Consider the following 21585-nt stretch of genomic DNA (forward strand, 5'->3'; position numbering starts at 1 on the left):
TCTCTTTTTGATGTGATTCTATGAACACACCTGTAACTGAACCTGGAAACGCCAGTAACTCTCAGGAGGCGAACATGTGAATGCACCACGTTGGGATCGCGACCACTTACAACCATCATTCAGTGGTGATCGCTCGCGGAAGGCCGCGCCAGCTACCGTGGGCGGAGCGGCGCGGTCGCGCAGCAGTCCATGTGCCGGGCGCAAGTTAATGCGGCGTGTTTGTTTACGCGCTGTTGGGAGGAAGGGAAGCACTGTTTGGTTGTGTGTTGCTCTAAGAGGAAATTTACGAGGCGCCAGGAGAGCCTGCCAGATGTACCGCCGTCATTGGGCGTCGCCTGCGCTGCCTCACTCGCGCTGTCTCCGGCACGCATTCCTTCCTCGCGGCGCCTACAACTTGCTGCTCAATGAAACCGCAACGGGGGCGACAGACTCGTTCTCTACCGGTACTATCTGCACGTATTTCAAGCAAATATTTGTACCTGTTTTAATTATATTGAGCATTCGTGTGTCCGCATTCTCCTTTCCTGCTAAGATCTTCTCCTACTTCTTTCCTTCAAGGATTGGGCCTTTGATCCGTTCCGGCCTCCTTCCACCTTTCCCTCGGTCGACCGACGTCTCTTCTGTTCCTTCTTACGTAGGATCTTGCCATATTGTGAAGTCGATTTTCTTCCATCCTATCCATATGATTTTCCAACTTTTCCCTGTAGTTCGGTACCTTGTCATTTAGGGCAAAGATTTTTAGCTCCTGACATACAGGGTGTAAATTATTGAACAACATGAAAAAAAAAACGTAAACGAGTTACAAACTACGGCGTGCACACGCTCTATTCGACATGTAAACGTCGCTACAGGTTTTCAGGCTTAGGTTATGACATTTTCGATATGCCTGTCATCATTGGCAATGATGTGGCGCAGACGAATAGCGAAGTTCTGCATGACCCGCTGAAGTGTCGGAGCATCAGTGCTGTCGAGGACCTACTGAATGGCTGTTTTCAGCTCAGCAATGGTTTTGGAGTTATTCATGTACACCTTGTCTGTAAAATAGCCCTCCAATAAGGAGTCTCATGTGTTCAGATCCAGAGAATATGGCGGCCATTCGAGGTCCATGTCAGTGGCCTCTGGGTACCCCAGAGCCGGAATGCGGTTCCCAAACACTCTCCTGCTTCGTCGGGCTCGAGCTGCGTCTTGCATGAACCACATCGTGTCTAAACCAGTGTCATTGTGAATAATGGGGATGAAATCGTCTTGCAAAACCTTCACGTACCGTTCGGTAGCCACCGTGCCATCAAGGAATATCGCACCGATTATTCCGTGACTGGATATTGCACACCACGCAATCATTCGTTGAGGGTGAAGATACCTGTCGATCGCGAAATGCGGATTCTCAATCCCCCAGTATCGCCAATTTTGCTTATTGACGGACCCATCCAAATGAAATAGGGCTTCGTCGCTAAACCAAATCATATTCACGTCACTAATTCCCATCGTGCCCTGAGGCCAATTGTGCAATTTTAGCGTCCTAACGCAAACTGTTCAGACGTTATGCCGATTTTGTTTTATATAATTCAGTAACTGTCATCCTGTCCTGTCCTGTACACCCCTTCTCTCAGCTTAAAAATCTCTTGTCTGCTGCCTGTATTTACTGTTGCCCATTTTCCCCCGTCACCGAGGCTTTGCTACGATATATTAAACTAGAGACAGCCGTTGTTGTATAAAATTAAGTCTCTTTACGAACATAAAATAATAATGTTATTCTTATTGTTTCACAAATTAGTCCGTACTTCATCTGTTTTTCTTTAACTTCAGCGTTTCTGTCAAACGGTATAGCAGAGCCTGGGTACTTAAAATGACTAATTCTCGTAGTTTTGTTTCAGTCATGCAGAATTTATTAAAGGACATCATAATCGCCGTTGACGCTACTGCTGGTACGACGGAAACAGGAGGTACTTGTAACTGAGTGGAAATGCAGGAAGGTTACCTCGCTATCTTTAGCTCTTTCAAATGTTGACAACGCATCTATCCTCTCCTCTCTCGAATTGTTCATTCCAGCTTACATTGTGGCACTCCGTCCAGAATGGGTAATAATACAGACATAAAACAATAACAGTTATTACTATCGATCGACGGAAATCATAATATTGATACTATCCTTTTACTTTTGGTTACAAATGATTTATTATTGGGGATACCCAGAAATATTCTCACTGGTGTGGGCTTTTATCCGTCAACTGCGGACAGAAAAGGCTGTCTATGGTGCGAGAAGGAATTATTTGTGGGGCACTCTGGGTAAGAGTCGCTACTTTAGGCAGTTATTTACTTTCTCAAAAGTCCACATGATCGTGCAGAGATAGTCATAGACAGCGCTCAAGACATGAGGAAACCATTAACGTCAACACGGACCGACGTCAGGGTTACAACCTGTCAACTTTGCCGTTTAACATTTGTTGTGACAACGTCCTACGAGAATGGACTGGTGAACACTATGGTCGTAAAATAGATCGTGTGATTAGTCTTTTATTTCAGATCGGCCAAACGATCTTCAGAAAAACAGAATGCGAACTGCAGATCCCGGTCACAGTCGTGTCCAAATTACCAGTAAACAATTTAAATATCTCCACAAGCAAGACCAAAGTAATAGCACTCAAAGTCATTTTCAAGGACCTTATATTCGGCGTAAAGACTGCTTATTTCACAACTGCAGTTTCGGCCAAAAGGCCATTATCAAGTGGTATTGCAAAAGATTTTGCTTCAACAGATATCATCTGACATGTATAAATCTAAGGCCGAAAATGCCATATCCGCATCTAGGGGCTGTGGTAGACACGGCGGTCGGATGGTGCTATTGGGCCTTCAAGGCCTCTTCGGTCGAAATTTAGTTTTATATACTACAGTGCCAAACTTAAGGAAGGGATACATAAGGTAACACAACATAGTAAGTAATCGGCGGAAATGAATGAAAGGGCGGGAGCGTATTGCCAGATGTCATGCAGAGAAATCTTGACGTCACATGGCTTGCGGACGGCTCGTCTATAGTTGCAAATGGGGCAGGTCCCGCAACTCAATGCAGTTATCGTCCAAGTTTCATGCTACTTGACAGTGACAAATTATGCGAAAGTTATTTTCGTCCTTAAGTTATTCTTATCAGCATAGTTGTCAATATACAGGGTGATCAAAAAACCAGAATACATTTGAAAACTGAATAAATCACGGAATAATGTAGATAGAGAGGTACAAATTGACACACATGCTTGGAATGACATAAGTTTTTTATTAGAACCAAAAAATACAAAAGTTCAAAAAATGTACGACAGATGGCGCTTCATCTGATCAGAATAGCAATAATTAACATAACAAAGTAAGGCAAAGCAAAGATGATGTTGTTTACAGGAAATGCTCAATATGTCCACCATCGTTCCTCAACAATAGCTGTAGTCGAGGAATAATGTTGTCAGCAGCACTGTAAAGCATGTCCGGAGTTATGGTGGGGCATTGGCGTCTGATGTTGTCTTTCAGCATCCCTAGAGATGTCGGTCGATCACGATACACTTGCGACTTCAGGTCTGGAGGTCTGGGGACCTGCGAGGCCAAGCATGACGGAAGTGACGGCTGAGCACACGATCATCACCAAAGCGCGCGCAAGAGGTCTTTCGCGAGTCTAGCAATATGGGGTGGTTCTAATAAAACCCCATGTTATACCAAGCATGTATGCCAATTTTTACCTCTCTATCTACATCATTCCGTGGTTTATTAAGTTTTGATCACCCGGTATTATATTGTGATTTAGACTATTAAATGTCCGCCACGGTAGCTGCGCGGTCAGCGCTGCGGATTGCTAAACGAAAGGAGACAGAGTTCGATTTCCGACAGGGTCAGAGATTTTTTCTTCCTCGGGGACCAGGTGTTGTTTTGTCCTTACGTTCGTATCGTCATAATTGACCTTCCACTGTTGGGACAGCTGTATGGGCAAGTCCCGAAAGCCAATAAGAAAACTTTAAAATTTGTAATAATTAATCCAAATAACTATGTCTTCCTCACACTAAGATAGATCCTATAAATCATTAGCTACGTAACTAAATTATTTCAGTTTTAATAATTACAGCTTTAAGAACACGCCTCGTACGGACGCCTGATTCAGGCTTGAGGTTCGCTCTTAAAGTGTTTTTTTATTTTATTTTTTTTACGTGATGTGGCTCCAGTTCCTTAATCAGTGAAATGATTGACATGGTGTACTAAACGGGCAGAGTATGATGCAGGTAAAAGAGGTTTAATTTAAAGTACTATCCCGTGTCAGTTGTAGGCGTTGAGCGTGTCCTCAGATGTGTGTGGTCTCGTACAAGTGGCGGATCGTTAAGCAATCGGTGCTCGCAGCGGGAGGCGGCAAGCCGCGAACCGGCGCTCTTCGCAGGCAGAGGCGCGCCAACAGGTGCCGACGCGGAACGCAAACGCCTGCCGCTAGGCGCCGCGCCGCGCCTCGCTCTGTGGTCTGTGCGCAGGGCGGCTTGCGGAGCCTCCGAGGGCGCCGGCCTTTGGGACTGTTCTATCGCCTGCAGTTCCTGTAAGCGTACCGGCAGCCCTCACCGCTAGTTTTAGCCACCCCTCGGACCAAGATACGAACAGCTACTCTGTAGCCAGGCTAGAAGAAAGGAGTCATCACTTTCCACTCACACATTTCTGCTTACATAATATCAAATCTGGTGTTAAGTAAAACATGTAAGTAGCGAAAGGGATGAAGAGTGTTAACCGTAGCAATACCAACCCTTGGAACAAGTGGACCATTTCCTCTACCTAGGAAGCATACTGTCATCTAACTGCTTATCTGGAAAAGATGTGGAGCGTAGATTACGTGCTGGCCATGTAGCATTTGGACGTCTTACAAAGCGTGTCTTCCTGAATAAAGACCTAACACTGTACACCAAACTGATGGTGTACAAAGTCATTTCTACCCTGCTATATGGTTGCGAAACCTGGACGTTATATTGCTGTGATCTGAAGAAACTACAACGCATCTACATCTACATGATTACTCTGCCATTCATGTTTAAGTGCTTGGCAGAGGGTTCATCGAACCACAATCATACTATCTCTCTACCATTCCTCTCCTGAACAGCACGCGGGAAAAACGAACACCTAAACCTTTCTGTTCGAACTCTGATTTCTCTTATTTTATTTTGATGATCATTCCTACCTATGTAGGTTGGGCTCAACAAAATATTTTCACATTCGGAAGAGAAAGTTGGTGACTGAAATTTCGTAAATAGATCTCGCCGCGACGAAAAACGTCTTTGCTGTAATGACTTCCATCCGAACTCGCGTATTATATCTGCCACACTCTCTCCCCTATTACGTGATAATACAAAACGAGCTGCCCTTTTCTTGCACCCTTTCGATGTCTTCCGTCAATCCCACCTGGTAAGGATCCCACACCGCGCAGCAATATTCCAACAGAGGACGAACGAGTGTAGTGTAAGCTGTCTCTTTAGTGGACTTGTTGCATCTTCTAAGTGTCCTGCCAATTAAACGCAACCTTTGGCTCGCCTTCCCCACGATATTATGTGGTCTTTACAACTGAAGTTGTTCGTAATTTTAACACCCAGGTACTTAGTTGAATTGACAGCCTTGAGAATTGTGCTATTTATCGAGTAATCGAATTCCAACGGATTTCTTTTGGAACTCATGTGGATCACCTCACACTTTTCGTTATTTAGCGTCAACTGCCACCTGCCACACCATACAGCAATCTTTTCTAAATCGCTTTGCAACTGATACTGGTCTTCGGATGACATTACTAGACGGTAAATTACAGCATCATCTGCTTCAAGCAACAGAAGCTAAGATATATTATGAACCTGAAACGGGATGACTTCATATCCAACACGGCTGTTCTTGAGAAAGCAAAAATGTATAGCATGGGAGCTCTTATCACTGGGCATCAACTCAGATGGGCCGGACATGTCCAACGGATGAAAAACGACAGGCTTCCACGCCAAATGCTGTACAGCGAAGTGAGCACAGGTAAAAGGCCACGAGGTGCCCCTCTCAAACGTTATATGGATCAGTACAAGAAACATCTATCCGAGTAACTGGTCCACAATAGCAGAAGATCGAAGTCGCTGGCACTCAGTCACCTCAAATGCTCTTCAAAACTTTGAGCTGGAACGTCGAAGAATGGAGAATGACAAACGCCAGAGACGTAAACTCCTCCAGGCTCAGCCACGTCCCCCACCTTCCATCAGCTGTAATGTCTGTGGCTGCCTGTTTCACGATGGGATTGGATTGCTATGCCATCAACGACGCTTCCACGCCTGAACCGTGACGAAGGAAATCTCAGGAGAGAAATGAAAACTCGGTTACGAGTATCAGCCGACGACGGCGACCAATGCATTTTCCATAACGCGCATTACCAAGCGGGGGTACGCTCATCCTAAACGGGTAAAAAGAATAAAGTCTGTTAATGGTTGTTGAATTACATTAGCTACGTACATTTTAAAGAGTTACTGATGTGTAAGTAGGGTCCAGAAAGTGAAAATAACTTAGTACACTCTAAGCGGTGTCAATTCACTTTAATAACGTGTGCTACCAACTTTGTAATCAACACAAAGAAAAATTTTATAAATACAGATTTCGTTCATTGTTGTTGACTTTTACTCTCAACATATCTTTTAAAGAGATACTTATATGTAAGTAAGGCCCAACCAACTAAAATCTTAGGGGCTGTGACGCACATGCAGAGCTCAAGTCTTATAGTTAGAATGTGCTAGAGACGAGGAGTGCTGCAAAAACTCTTACGTTATTTGATTTTCAAACAGTGAGCAAAACTGAACGTACTCAGACAGTTCTCTCTTTACTTATTCTAATCTTCACTAAACTGACACACAATATTTTCGTTTTATCGCAACGCAATCTGACTTTCAATTATCCCTACAAAAGAATGACCCTCACTAACAATAACCTATACCTTTCATGAATCACTTACCTCACAAAAATCTTCGTTACTCGAACTACTACAATACTTCGAGCGCCAAAACTGCCAACTAAATAAAATACTCTAACTACTGAAAGCACTACCTCCTGACAGGTATAGTTAGCAAATGAAAGATTTTGATAGAGAACAAACAACGTATTTACCTTAAAAGCGTTCAAAAGTATATATTGTGACATGCAATTAAAGAAATTTCATTTCTCTCTCTCTCTCTCTCTCTCTCCCCTCTCCCCACATCCACGACTGCTGGCGGCTCACCTCCAACTGCACAACGCTACGCCCTGTTGACATCCAATTGTCCAACACTACACAAGCGAATATTCCAACAATGCCAATAAGCCACAAACTGGACGCAGCACAGTCAGTGATTTTCATACAGAGCTCTACGTGGCGTTACCAACATAAAAACTTAAACAGCCTACTTAACGCGCTTATCCATCCTCTTTGGGAATACTGCTGCGTGGTGTGGGAGCCTTATCAAATACGATTAAGGGATTACATCGAGAAAGTTCAAAGAAAGGCAGCAAGTTATGTACTATCTCAAAGTAGGGGAGAGAGTTTCACGGACAGGATACGGGATTTAGGGTGGAAATCATTAAAACAAAGACTTTTTCGTTGCGGCGATATCTTCTCACGAAATTTCAATCACCAACTTCCTCCTCTGAATGCGAAAATATTTTGCTGACGTCGAACCTACATAGGCAGAAACAATCATAATAAAAAATATGGGCAATTAGGGTTTGCACGGAAATATATAGTTGTTCGTTTTTGTCCCACGCGCTATTCTGGAGAGAGAGTGGAGTAATAGACAATTAGTGTGAAGGCACTTAAGTGTGATTCGCAGAGTAGTAGTAGATTTAGCTTTAGCATTGAAGGGAACATTTCTTGCTGATTACAAGAAAGCTATTTTTAAGATGTGTAATACCACCTTCTTTATTGGTTGACAAAGCAGAACACTTTGTTACTTGAGATTACCATATTCCAAGAGATGTTCTTCTCTAATAACAGATTTCACGCCTGCAAGTACAGGGCTTATACCAGAACCATTATGTTATCGACTTTACAGTGGACACACCTTGCTCATGTATAATTCTGGAAGCAAGTGAACACAGCTACTGGCACAAAGCTGAATGAGCCGGGCGGCTATTGTTGGCACGCACAGCTGCCGTGCCGGAGTACCGAGACCTGCATCGGAATGATCAAGTGCATACCGTCGCGTTGTAAACACTCTTAACACTCCGGCTCGGCGCATAAATTTTCGTAGAGACGTGCTTTCCTCTGCTCTTCAGTTTCTTCCTGGCATCTGCCGTTGCGTCGCCCGTGTGGTCTCCATGTCTCTCGTGTGTCCTTTGCACATTCCTCTGTCAGAATATTGGATCCAACCAGATTAAACTCATTTGTTAGTTGTAACGAATACATGCTACCGGACGGAAAGTTTGCATTAAACACACCGTTATTTTGAAGAACGGTCACGGGTGTAGTTGAAAGCTTACAGGTTCTTGGCAGTGACGCCGGGGAACTTGTTTTTCTGGCCATTGAGGCTGCAACGATATGATACTGACATCAAGTGAACAGCGTGCAGTATTTTGTACCCGACCTGACCTCTTATGTCCCATAAACGTTTGATAGCATTCACGTCGTGACCAAGTCATATGCTTCAGTTCTCCAGAATGTTCTTCAAATCAATCGCGAACAACTTTGGCCTGGTGACATGGGGCTTTGTCATCCATGAAAATTCCATCGTTGTTTGGGAACACGAAGTGCTTGAATGGCGGCAAATGGTCTCCAAGCAGCCGAACGTAATCATTTCCAGTCAATAATTGGTTAGACCATACAAACACAGCCCATACCGGCCGGCCATTGTGGCCGAGCGGTTCTAGGCGCTTCAGTCTGGAACCGTGCGACTGCTACGGTCGCAGGTTCGAATCCTGCCTCGGGCATGGATGTGTGTGATGTCCTTCGGTTAGTGAGGTTTAAGTAGTTCTAGGTTCTAGGGGACTGATGACCTCAGATGTTAAGTCCCATTGTGCTCAGAGCCGTTTGAACCAACCAACAGCGCTCTACAGACCCGGACAGTCACCCATCCAAATGCTAACGAAGCCCGACAACATTTAACTTCGGTGATCTGACGGGAACTTGTGTTACCATTGTGGAAGACTGTTGGCTTTAACTTTGATAGTGGGTTATTAATTAGGGTACAGAACAGTTTTGAGAAAACCTATCCCGTAACCTCTGGGCGCAGGAGCTGCACAACGTCGTCTTATAAGACGTGTTCTGGCTCTTCACACAGTATCAGAAAGGACTGGTTAGTGTGTGGGAGCTCTGAGGAGAACGAACGTCGCTCGACTGCGTACGTCATCCTCATATAGGACCAGCACATTATGTGATCTTATGGTATTCCTTTAGGTAAACGAGAATATCACCTCTGATTCGCATCATCGTTGATTCCGACACCAAGCCTTACATTTCAGACGTGACTGATGGCTGCATCCTGTGTTGTAGGTCCCCTGACGTTTACGTTTCAAGAACTCTGATGACGTTCTTAGTTGTCTTGAAATGCGAGGGGCGTTCAATAAATAATCCAACACTTTTTTTCTGAAAGCAGGCCAGCTTTGTTCAGGATTCCAATACATCATATTATTCCCCACTCTTTCGCCTATAAATCCCTATTTATCCCCATAATCTCCTTTCAGTACGACGGCTTTACGGCACCATACTGGAAGGGCCTGTATGCCCCCATGGTACCATTCTTCTGGTCGACGTCGGAGCCAACGACTTGCTGCATCAGTAAACTCCGCATCATCCACGAACTCCTTCCCGCGGAGTCCATCCTTCAATGGGCTCAGATGTCTCTGAGCACTATGGGACTTAACATCTCAGGTCATCAGTTCCCTAGAACTTAGAACTACTTAAACCTAACTAACCTAAGGACATCACACACATCCATGCCTAAGGCAGGATTCGAACCTGCGACCGTAGCACCAGCGCGGTTCCAGACTGAAGCGCCTAGAACCGCTCGGCCACACCGGCTGGCCCGTGAATTGACCAAACGATTGAAAGAAGGAAGGCGCAAAATCCGAGCTGCAACGTGTATGAGCAAGAACCGTCCAACGACGTTTTACGAGCTCCTCTATTGTGCGCAGACTTATGTGAGACCTAGCGTTCTCAGGTCATCAGTTCCCTAGAACTTAGAACTACTTAAACCTAACTAACCTAAGGACATCACACACATCCATGCCTAAGGCAGGATTCGAACCTGCGACCGTAGCACCAGCGCGGTTCCAGACTGAAGCGCCTAGAACCGCTCGGCCACACCGGCTGGCCCGTGAATTGACCAAACGATTGAAAGAAGGAAGGCGCAAAATCCGAGCTGCAACGTGTATGAGCAATAACCGTCCAACGACGTTTTACGAGCTCCTCTATTGTGCGCAGACTTATGTGAGACCTAGCGTTCTCATGGAGAACGAGAAGTTCGTTTGTCGTCGATTACCTCGAATGAGGGTGTCCGCATGGTCCAACGCTGCACAAATCACAGCTTTGTGCGACCTCGTTGCGATTATGACAAACACCGCGCCCGACGACTCGCAGAAATTTGTTCACTGCCAGACCTCGGTAGACATTCTGCCTGTGAATATCTGTGTGAATCTGGCTTTCTGCCAAAAGAATGTCAATTACAGTGCTCTGCTTGGAACGCAACTCTGTTACAGATGCCATTTTGAAGGCTACGTTGTAGTACCGCCACCTATCGCAACTTCATGAAACTATAGGGGCTGAAGCCGGAATGTTCCACTAAGCCACAACAAATTTCGCATTTTTTTCAACCGAAATTGGCCGAGAGAAAAAGTGTTCCATCATTTACTGAACGACCCTCGTACTTTCATACAGAGGTTTTCCGATTATTGACCTCGCTAGCACGTACTTTAGATTTCCCATTCATTGAAAGCAGCTGGTGGCGGGTTGCCAATAGACTGGCGCCTTAGCACTTGCCAGCCACTAAGACTGTTGTTGTTGTTGTGGTCTTCAGTCCAGAGACTGGTTCGATGCAATTGGTGATCCCTTGATGCCTCAGAATATGTTCTACCAACCGATCCCTTCTTCTAGTCAAGTTGTGCCACAAATTTCTCTTCTCCCCAATTCTATTCAATACTTCCTCATTAGTTATGTGATCTACCCACCTAATCTTCAGCATTCTTCTGTAGCACCACATTTAGAAAGCTTCTATTCTCTCCTTGTCTAATCTATTTATCGTCCATGTTTCACTTCCATAAATGGCTACGCTCCATACAAATACTTTCAGAAATGACTTCCTGACACTTAAATCTATACTCATAGCAGATTTTATAGCTTTGCTTGATTCTACTGATCGATCAACAAGCCGTAAAACAATCAAGCTCGCCACTGTTTTTATGAATAAATTTACTGTACAGTACTTCTATTTGCAAAATAACATGTACAGTTCGATTATCGGAAGAAACCAGTTTTCCAAACACCCATGTCCCCCAATTACTTCGGATAATCGACGCTCTACTGTATTTGCTATCCTTTCTTACGTTCCAGTGTGGTAAGCATTTCTTACGTTCTAATACGATTCAGAAAGGTGGGCGACCGTGTTGACTATAATGTTACAGAGCGGAATTAAGTCAGAGAGAGGGAGGTAGAGGGACGAACTGAATGAAACGGCGGAGAAAATCGAGAGCAATTAACGGGAAAAGACGTCGCAAGTTGGCATCCGAGGGGTACGCGTTGTCGCCGGGCAGCCGGCCCGGAATGCCAAGCGGCATTTAGAGCGCAATTTGGGCGCGCGTGGGTCGTAATGGCCGCCGCCGCCAGGTAGCGCGTCCTCCCACGGCGCGAGGACGGCGCCGCCGTCTGCTCTTGCTTCGTTCTCACAGAAACCACCAGTACTGTGAAAGCCCCTGCCCCTCTCGCGAGTGGCGTCTTAAAAAATTCCGAACGGTGTAGTGGCCTGGCGGGCGTCCACTCTGATGAAAATCTCGTTGCTGCTGAAAAAGACTATGAAAGGTGTCCTGGTAGCACGGATGCGTGGGTTCTAGACCAGTGTAAAATAGTGAATAGTAATGATATGGTACTCAACTTCAGTAACGCTAGTTACAACAATTGTGGAACGCAGGTTTAGCCTATAAGTTCTGCTTTGGCTAGGGTCCCCTGAACATAAACTAACAAGGGAACCTCCCCATCGCACCCCCCTCATATTTAGTTATAAGTTGGCACAGTGGATAGGCCTTGAAAAACTGAACGCACATCAAGTGAGAAAACAGGAAGAAGTTGCGTGGAACTGTGAAAAAATAAGCAAAATATACAAACTTGAGTAGTCCATAGGCAAGACAGGCAACATCAAGGACACTATTAGTTCAGGAGCGCCGTGGTCCTGTGGTAGCGTGAGCAGCTGCAGAACGAAAGGTCCTTGGTTCAAATTTTTCAACGAGTGAAAAGTTTAATTTTTTATTTTCAGTTTATGTGACAAACTGTTATGTTTTCATCACTTTTTTGGGAGTGATTATCACATCCACAAGAAAACCTAAATCGGGTTAGGTAGAAGAATCTTTTTACCCATTCACCAAGTGTACAAGTTAAGTGGGTCGACAACGAACTCCTGTGATGTGACGCACATGCCGTCACCAGTGTCGTATAGAATATATCAGGTGTGTTTTCCTGTGGAGGAATTGGTTGACCTATGACCTTGCGATCAAATGTTTTCGGTTCCCATTGGAGAGGCACGTCCTTCCGTCTACTAATCGCACGGTTTTGTGATGCGTCCGCAAAACACAGACACTAAACTTATTACTGTGAACAGAGACGTCAATGAACGAACGGACAGATCATAACTATGCAAAAATAAAGAAAGTAAACTTTTCACTCGAGGGAAGACTTGAACCAAGGACCTCTCGTTCTGCAGCTGCTCACGCTACCACGGGACCACGGAGCTCCTGAACTGATGGTGACCTTGATGTTGCCTATCTTGCCCATGGACTACTCAGTTTGTATGTTTTGCTTATTTTTCCACAGTTCCACACAACTTCTTCCTGTTTTCTCGACTGATCTGTGTTCAGTCTTTCAAGGCCTATCCACTGCGCCAACTTATAACTAAATCTGTAGGGGGTGCGATGGGGAGGTTGCCTTGTAAACAGTTTTCTCTGCACCACAGTCGGATATATTATTCGAAGATCAGTTCTAGACTAACAGTACTCAGTTTGAATCTCTAGATACGCGGTCCCTGTCCATACACGATAATTCTATTCACTGTTCTGTTTCTTGTGAAGACTAACCACTGTCTATCGCTCACTGTTTCCATCTCATTCAACGACTTGAAGATAACAAGTTTGTTTGTGTGGCCATCCTCCGCAGCAAGCATATAAATACTTGTTTTGCAAATCAAACTGCCTTTTCCTGGTGCTAGGAACTTTATTTATCCCATACGCGTTTCACCCTCTTCTCTTCTAAGGCATCAGCAGTGGGACCTATAACGATACAGTTTTGTTAGTTATAGATTATCAAACAGTTCACTTCGCGATTTTTTGTAAAAAAAGGTAATTACTTGTGTATTTGCTGATCTGCGTTTCCTCACATCTGGTCTGGAGATCGCACTACCACTTTTATCACTGCCATATATTCACATCTTTGTGCTCTCGCCATCCACACACTGTTCACCATGTTTCTCACTTTTTTTGTGGATAATATTGAAACAGAAAGTCAAAACATCTGTCACTAAAGTTTTCAGCCATTCGCTAACAGCTACCGCCCCCCCCCCCACAAAAATATATTAAATTCGGCTCTAACCCCCCCCCCCCCTCTCTCACTCATGCACACACACACACACACACACACACACACACACACACACACACACACACACACACACACACACGGTATAAACATCATAAACAGAAGTTAGTAACGAACATATACTTCGTTAGGTTGGCAACAAATAGGTAAACATACAAAAGAAGATGAAACACGTAATGGAATCGCATTATTTACCCAGTGAAAAGAAGTGTACGACGAAATAGTTGTATCGAGTGACAAAAGAACGATAGTCCACCACAAAAAAGAGTGAGAAACATGGTGAACAGTGTGTGTGTGGCGAGAACACAAAGATGTAAATATATGGCAGTGATAAAAGTGGTAGTGCGACCTCCAGACCAGATGTGAGAAAACGTAGATCAGCAAATCGTAAGTAATTACTTTTTTCACAATAATTCACGAAGTGAAGTGTTTGATAATCCATAACTAACAAAACTGTATCGTTATAGATCCCACTGATGATGCCTTAGAACAGGAGAAGGCGAAGCGCGTATGGGATAAATAAAGTACCTAGCAGCAGGAAAGGGCAGTTTGATTTGCAAAACAAGTACTTGAAGATAAGACGAACGTTGTGCAGGAGCTCCGTAGTAAGACTCCGACTGATTTATGACGACCTGAAACTGATAACTTCTGCTGGTGCTCGGTTATTTAAGCGCGCGTCTCTTCTTGGTGGCGCTGCCGCTCCAGGGGCCGTGATTCTCGCGGACAGCGTGACTGGTTTGCGTGCAGCGATGTTGCTGCTGCGGACGGACATCAACTGTACTTCTGGTACCAATTGTCACAAACGCTTGTTGTGTGGTATCTCAGTACACCACAAACGGCTCTTGAACTGGAGCTACGCTCCCAGTCGCAGGTTCTTCACTGATGGACCTGGTTCCGGAATGTCTACAACCGAAATAATAATAAACCTTGCCTTCTCACCAAAACCGACACCGCGGGTCGTTACCACAGACATCAGTGTGGGCTCACTGTAATCCGCAACGACGTATGTGAGGCACTCCAGAAGACCACATCTCTCTCTCAGCAACAGCAACACATTCGCACTGAGGTCAATATAGTGTCGAGCATGCCAAAACTCTGTTACAGTCCGAGACCTCAACTACAGTGGTCAAAATCATCGACTAGGACCAACGAGTAGTGAAATTTCAGATGAATTCGTACTGCTGTAAATGTCGAGCATTATACCTCAAGAGAACAGTTTGTTAATGAGTGCATCAAGTTGGTCTATGACAGTTGTAAATTATGAAGCAATCCTGTAGTAGAGGAATGTATCAAAGTTACGCAAGTCTTTTATTCATTTATGTATTGAAGTGAACTAGTATTTCATGTGTTCTAGTTTGATGTGCATTCTCCCATAGCACTTTAAGAACCCACAATTATAGCCAGATGAAAGTAGTTTCATCTGGTCACAATACTCAGACCAGGTGAAAAATTATGTGGAAAGTAACAGTGAAAAAAGTTAGGCTTACTGAGGTGGAAATGTGGACGAAAGGAGATATTGTGAAAGTGGCACCATGGAACTGGTTTCTAATTGCGAGTCATACCATGGTAGTCGCAGAGATATGGATCCGTGAAAGACTGATTGAGGAACAAAACGAAGAGATGATAACTTCTTCCAGGGTCAGCTAGCGAGGCCTCGTCTTCCCTCTGGACTGCAGACCGTCACGACCCATATACTTTTACCTCGATCTGACCACTCTTACACGTATTATCACTATTCGATCAGATCTGTGGCTAATGTCAGTAACTCCAAATGGACTATACGATGAAGGACGGAATAATGACCTCACTGTTAATCTCTTAATCCCCCACCACCACTTAGTTCCTCGTCAACCAACCCACCAATCAACTTTTGACCTCAAATCCTCAGGGCGACAAGCCAGAGCACAGTTGAAGCTAAACGCAGCAACATAAGCGACGCTTCCGTCACACACATATTCTTTATTACGGTGGTCGGATTTGCTAAGCACCTCCCTTACAAAGGATCACGAACAGTGGATTTGTATTTGTACTTTTTGTATCTGTTACACTTATAAAAAGTGCCTAGTGCTTTTGAATATTTGCGGCGTCCTTGAGCAATGATGGATAGTGAGAATCTTTGCGCTACTCCGAATGTGAAACGGACTGTTCAAGGTGCTGGTCCTTACTGGCAACTCCTACCGATCTGTACGTGGAGAAGACGGGTTCCATGTGGGAACATAATATTGCGGAGAGGGTTACTAAGTATCGTGTTCTCCTGATAACCTATGTAACCTTCAGTAAATCTTACTCACAATTTTCCCATCAGAAGCCGGCCTTGATGGCCGTGCGGTTCTAGGCGCTTCAGTCTGGAACCGCGTGACCGCTACGGTCGCAGGTTCGAATACTGCCTCGGACATGGATGTGTGTGATGTCCTTGGGTTAGTTAGGTTTAAGTAGTTCTAAGTTCTAGGGGACTGATGACCTCAGATATTAAATCCCATAGTGATCAGAGACATTTCCCATCAGAGCAGTTTTGGTTATGAGGCGCTAATTCCCAAACGCCTTTGGGGTGAGGGGGTATACTAGAGATTTCTCTTCTTAAAAGATTTCATTCTCTTCCCGTAAAGTCAGGAATGACTCACTGGAAGGTCAGGCACATTTCAGCCAAATACCATGCGAGCTGATACTTGGAGCGGGGTTTACTGTTCCAGTATTTGTCGACAACCAAGGGAAACGTAAAGAAAACCTTGATGGCAACCGTAATATGCGAACAATTATTAGTTTAACTGCGAAACATTGTGTAATTGTGCAAAATATGTGTTATAGTATTTGGTTATGCATACCCACAATACTGTCAATTACTTGCTCGACAATTGTAACAAAGACCTTGCTTGTTATTAAAATGAGACCAGAAACGGCAACACCTGCGAGAAAACTTGTCCAGCCGGACGACCGCTGCTCAAAATAGACTCACCCTATCTGTACCTGGAGTTGCGTGAGCGCCGTTAACATAAAAATAAATAGTGTAAGACACGTATGGCCCCCGGAAGCCTTAAAATAGATTGAAAAGGCGGCTGTCGGTGCCGAATCAGTATTAGCAAACGACGAGCGCACGCCTCAGATCTGCCGTTGCTCGCCACAAAAGCCTGATCAATAGCGTCGTGATAAATTATTAATTAAAACAGCTTCGTGGCGTCCATGGTCGGCTAAGCACTAAGTGTTTAAGCAAGTTGGGCAGTGCAGCTAATCTGGCCTGGCATCGAGGATGGGGAGGAATGCGGCCGCAATAGACACCAGGAAAATCCCACGTTCCTGCTCTTCCCGCCCCGCCTGGCAAATTCGTGCCACGGGGGACTTGAATTTGTTTTACGGCCAGATTAATCGCTCCACCGATAAGTTTCTTTCCCACGATAGAGTCAATCCACCCGTTCACCCGTTACTCCTACACAACCGCTGGTTTGTGTGAAGACCGATTTTAGGGCTGCTACCTAATAGCGTATCCCACTCTCGCCACCACACTACACACAAACCAATTTGTTCAGACTTTTACATACATCCCTCAACCAGGAAGTCTTGTGCACGTTCATGCCAATAGGTAAGAAAATGTCCCTGAATCACTTCGGAATATTACCGACACATCAGTAAGGGTGGAGCAATATATGAATTCACTCGTTTGCTACACGAATTATGAGTGGAATAGTATTCTCCCACTTACGCTTTAGATTTTCTTGAGACTTTGATGATCAATACTTCGTAGTCTAATTGCATCACTGACTGTGTTACAAATGGCTCTGAGCACTATGGGACTTAACGTTTAAGGTCATCAGTCCCCTAGAACTTATAACTAATTAAACCTAACTGACCTAACGACATCACACACATCCATGCCCGTGGCAGGATTCGAACCTGCGACCGTAGTGGTCGCGCGATTCCAGACTGTAGCTCCTCGAACCGCTCGGCCACCCCGGCCGGCGACTGTGTTACACTTAGCATCATTAATCTGTTTCTCTTTTTTTCACTATTTTGTAGTCCTCATATCCACCATTTGCGTCGACTCAAATCATTTGTTTCCTGCAGTGTTTAATTTAATCGAGGTAGCACTTGTATCATTAAAAAACCTTCCAGTATATATTTGCAAACTTTAGCGTCTATAGACGATGACGTTTGGATCACTGGTCTTGTCTTTCTGCCTCAGTGTTCTTCCACCATCCCGTGGCCTAGCCACGTTTCACTAAGATAAGTCCTGCGCTTCGGAATCTTTGCCCAGGGTTTAGACTTACTTCTAGCACGTGCCAAACATCTAAACTGTGTTCTTTATATGATCATAACGTATTACTTGCTCTAGCGTTCCTTTACGTTGTCTGTCATATGTAAATCATTACCAGAAAAGGCGCGTCCAGTTCACAAGGATAGCTCTTTTTCCAAATTTCGTTCTGCATAGAAAGAAGGAATGATAATCTGCACAGTTTAAGCTTGGTGTTTGTATTATATTCTCTGCTTACAAAAAAGGATTACAATAATTTTGACATCTTTATTGCATCATGCTATTCCCTTGTTTTGATTAGAATTAGTCAATTCTTAATCGTAACGTTTCCCACGGCTTGAGAGTAGGTCCCTGATTACTTTACACCTTTTAGTTTTCTTTCCAAGGCAAGTTATTTATTTTCGTTTTGTAAGTCTAGGTCACTGTTAAGCCTGCTTTTCTATAGCGTTCTTTGTTTTAGCAAAGCTTAAACTTGTTCTAAGCTTCCCGTTTTAGAGAGCAGTAGTAGTAGTAGTTGTTGTTGTAGTTGTAGTAATTGTTGTTATAAAGTCGTAGTAAAATGGGAGAAATCAGAAATCGGACGGAGAGATTTAAGTGTTCGTTTTTCACACGCGTTGTGCGAGAGAGCAACGATAGAGAAATACCTTGAAGATAGTTCGATGAGTCCCGTGCTAGGCACGTAATTTTGAATTGCAGAGTAATTGTGTAGGTATACATATAGATGCAGAGGAGTGTCTATAGCTGAAATAGATTGAATCTACTATGTAAGTGGGTTTATTAGTTTAATTTCTGGTTTGCTTTCGGCTACGTGGAGAGGTTTTATGTGGAGACCACTCTTTTTTTATTTAGTGTCACTCTCCACGAACAATCATCTTATAGCCCTTTTTACGATTTAGCGGAGGTAAAAACATCGAACCGAAGCACGGATGCTGAGTTACCCGCGTCCGTTCAGATTATTGATTTAAGCTGTGGGATTTCTGTCCAGGAGCGTGAGACAGTAATTATACTGTACGCTCTGCTTTGACAGTCATAAAATTTCAATTTTACTGACATCTCAAATTGTAATGGCACAGTTATCTAGATAATTAAAAGCTTTTCGCATGTTTATGTACCTACGTAAGCAGTACGTTACATAAGAAAGAAAAAGCACAAAAAAATTAAAGATTGTGGATCATAGGGAGAGTTGGAAAACGTAGAGAATGTGTGAAAACGTATCGGATCGTGGAATTTCCACTGCTGTGAATAAAAAGAGTGAAACTGGTGAAGGCGACGGTGTGCGGCCGTCTCGCTCTCCTGGACCAGGCCTGCGTTCTTCTGGACTGCTGCCTCTCTCTCACACCTGTGTTCTCGCTGTCGTTCACTTCTGTGCTTTAAATTTTATGGTGAGGGTGCAGTCACACCGCACACAGTGGTCAAGCAGTGTGGTGTTCTGTTGGCTGAGGCACGCTTGCCTAGCAGCTCATAGCAGAAACTCCAGCAGGGCCCTGTAGTGTAACGACTGGTGCTGAAAGCGCCTACGTTGAGTCAAAACTCATCTACGTCGGTGGCACTGTCCTGTTAAAGCAAAGCAAACAAAAGTCAAGTAATTGTGATCACAACAAAGCTGTTGTGTTTAGTACACCAACTGTCTATTAGGGAATTTGAGCTTGACTTTATGGTGATAAGTTCCTATGGGACAATACTGCTGAGATCATCGGTCCGTAGCCTTACAAACTACTTAATCTGACTTACTGTAAGTTACGCTAAGTTAGTTACACTAAGGGGAAAACACACTTTAGCCGCGCGGGGTAGCCGTGCGGTCTTCGGCGTCTTGTCACGGCTCGCGCGGCTGCCCCCGTCGGACGGTCGAGTCCTCTCTCGGGCATGTGTGTGTGTTTTGTCCTTAGGATAAGTTAGATTAAGTAGTATGTAAGCCTAGGGACCGATGATCTAAGTAGTTTGGTCCCACAGTCCTTACTATAAATATCCAATTTTGAATACACACTTCCGTGTCCGAGGGAGGACTCGAACCTCCGACAGGGCTTGATTTTATGTGAATCCACTTTGTTTCTACATGTCACGATCGACGAAGTATTTGGTTGGTGGCAGCTCATTACACATGCGATCAACAACGGTTAAAGTATTTTTTTTTTTTACCAACTGTAGACGCTTTTTAGAAGGTAAGCGGAAACGACACTGCTGTCCGCATTATGGAGTTCTGAAGTGCTGTCAATGGGGCGTGTAACTTGCATCATGCAACGACTCCTGGTTTTACAGATTAAAGTCTATTAGCCAGCGCAAACCGCACGTAGTGGGCAGCACTTAGACCAGTTACCACCGTACCAAATCTAAAAGCCGAAAATCAGTTAAATCGGATTGAAAAAATCTGATATCGCATCGCAGTCTTTTAGGTACCATAGGAAAGAGCCACTTCATTTTTGATATGACAGACCAAACATCAAATGTACCTAATGCTTTAGCCATACACACTTTGAACGAACAAAGGCGGAAATATCGTGGTGATCATAATGTTCATAGGATCAACGACATGCCATGTTGCTCAAATACTGCTTTCGCACAGCAGGGTAAATTATTTGTGATATGAGCCACTGTTAATTTTTTGTAACATTCCACAATTATTTTTCTGGTGTTTTCCGGTGACACTTGGTGTCTTTGACTTACAGTAAGAACCCTTTTTATCGAAACTTATGGAGTGAATTGCGTTTTAGCCAAATCTGTAAGAAAAAGTATGAAAATGAACCTCATTTCACCTCGAAACCGCTAGGTACTGTAGAAACTGGATTCACTTCAGTATTTCAATTGAAAAGTCGTAAAACATCAATTAGATCTCTTACAAATAAGCAGTTTTGTCTGTAAAGCTTTTATAAGGTCGGATTAATGAAATAATTTATTCTATACCTCAACTGAGGCGTTAACCAACATTTACGAAGAGAAAACAAATTTTATTACAATTAAAATATTTTATGTCTACTCAATGTCTTAGTGAGGGTGAAACCTTGAATTTATTTTTAAATTAACAGTTTTTTATATTTTATTACTATAAAAATTCGTGATTTGTATAAATTCTTCCACTCCATAGCTAGGGTGAGGCAACGTTAGTGATGTACTTTCAGTAAGAAAAACGGATTAGACTGTAAATGAGAGCAGATGCGTTATTCACGCGTTTCCCACTTTTTTAAGGATCTTCAGAACTGGCGGGGTAATGCATTAGTCATAAATAGCCAAAACTTTGGTATGCTGATACCATAACTGCCTTCGACGACGTGCATGCCAAAACATTGGGGCTATTTATGACCAATGCGTTACCCTCAGATTCTGAAGATGCCTGAAAAAGGCGAAATGTGTAAGTAATGCTACTGCTCTCATTTACAGTTTAATTTGTTTCTCCTATCGCAAGTATGTCATGATATTTAGATCAGAAATGATCTTGTTGTTCGGCGATTATTATAACACAAAATTCTTTTCGTTTATTACGTTGTGGGAAGTCAGAATGCTATTCACGTGGTTTTAAGCACAGTCTTTGTGCGATTTGTAGATGATAGCCTCAAAAGGATTTAAC

At 43.9% G+C, this 21585-nt stretch overlaps 1 protein-coding gene across 1 annotated transcript in view; it reads left to right on the forward strand.

The window, feature by feature from the left end:
• Positions 1 to 21585, forward strand: part of LOC126339150 (protein tiptop) — a 1078908-nt gene that overhangs the window by 421003 nt on the left and 636320 nt on the right. The window lies entirely within an intron of this gene.

Source organism: Schistocerca gregaria, chromosome 1 (assembly GCF_023897955.1).
Source record: "Schistocerca gregaria isolate iqSchGreg1 chromosome 1, iqSchGreg1.2, whole genome shotgun sequence".
Lineage (NCBI taxonomy): Eukaryota > Metazoa > Arthropoda > Insecta > Orthoptera > Acrididae > Schistocerca > Schistocerca gregaria.